This window comes from Pteropus vampyrus, unplaced genomic scaffold, assembly GCF_000151845.1.
Source record: "Pteropus vampyrus isolate Shadow unplaced genomic scaffold, Pvam_2.0 Scaffold305, whole genome shotgun sequence".
In the NCBI taxonomy this organism is placed as follows: domain Eukaryota; kingdom Metazoa; phylum Chordata; class Mammalia; order Chiroptera; family Pteropodidae; genus Pteropus; species Pteropus vampyrus.
In genome coordinates, this window is record NW_011889086.1 from 1105810 (window position 1) to 1107009 (window position 1200).

At 36.0% G+C, this 1200-nt stretch overlaps 1 pseudogene; it reads right to left on the reverse strand.

Annotated features, from left to right (window-relative positions):
* Positions 1-484: 484 nt before the first annotated feature.
* Positions 485-603, reverse strand: LOC111730290 (annotated as a pseudogene).
* Between the last annotated feature and the right edge of the window lie 597 nt (positions 604-1200).

The window sequence follows — 1200 nt, forward strand, 5'->3', positions numbered from 1 at the left end:
GTGGGATTATTAGGTCCTTTTCTGTCTCTTTTCACAGTCTTTGTTTTAAAGTCTATTTTGTTCAGTATAAGTACTGCCACCCTAGCTTTTTTGTTTGTTTCCATTTTTATGAAATATCTTTTTCCATGCCTTTACTTTTAGTGTGTGTGTGTGTGGGTGTCTTTCCATCTGAAGTGAGTCTCTTGTAGGCAGCATATGTAAGAGTCTTGTTTTCTTATCCATTCAGTCATCCTATCTTTTGATTGGAGCATTTAATCCATTTACATTTAAAGTAATTGTTGATAGATATGTAGTTATTGCCATTGTATTATTCATATTTTTAATCTTTTTTCTTCTTCTTCTTAAAGAAGTATCTCTAACATTTCTTTTTTTTTTTTTAATTGTTAAATTTTTTATATTTTAGGCAAGGCAACCCTTGGTTGACCTCACAGATTGCAAGGACCTTGTCAGCTTACAATTCCTTCTTTTTTTTTTTTTTTTTTTTCACCTACAGCACCTGGTCTTCCTAGGTGTTCTCCCATCCAAGTACTAATCAGGCCCGACCCTGCTTACCTTCTGAGATTAGACGAGATTGGGCTTGTTCAGGGTAGCATGGCCATAGACAACATTTCTTGTAATATTGTTTGATGCTAATGAACTCTAGCTTTTTCTTGTCTGAGAAGCTATTTATCGGTCCTTTGATTCTAAATGAGAGCTTTGCTGGGTAGAGTTATCTTGGTTGTAGGTCCTTGCTTTTCATTGCTTGGAATATTTCATGCCAATCCCTTCTGGTCTGTAAAGTTTCTGTTGAGAAATCAGCTGACAATCTTATGAGAGCTCCCTTATAGGTAACTAGATGCTTTTCTCTTGCTGCTTTTAAGATTCTCTCTTTGTCTTTAAGCTTTGACGTTTTAATTATAATGATTCTTGGTATGGGCCTCTTTGGGTTCATCTTGTTTGGGACTCTCTGTGCTTCCTGGACTTGTATGTCCATTTCCTTCGGCAGTTTAGGGAAGTTTTCCATCATTATTTCTTCAAATTGGTTTTCAATTCCTTGCTTTCTCTTCTCCTTCTGGTATCCTTCGATGCAAATGTTGGTATGCTTGATATTGTCCCAGAGGCTCCTTTAACTAACCTCATTTTTTGTATTCTTTTTTCTTGTTGCTATTCTGGTCGGGTATTTTCTGCTACCTTATCTTCTAAATCATTGATTGGATCCTC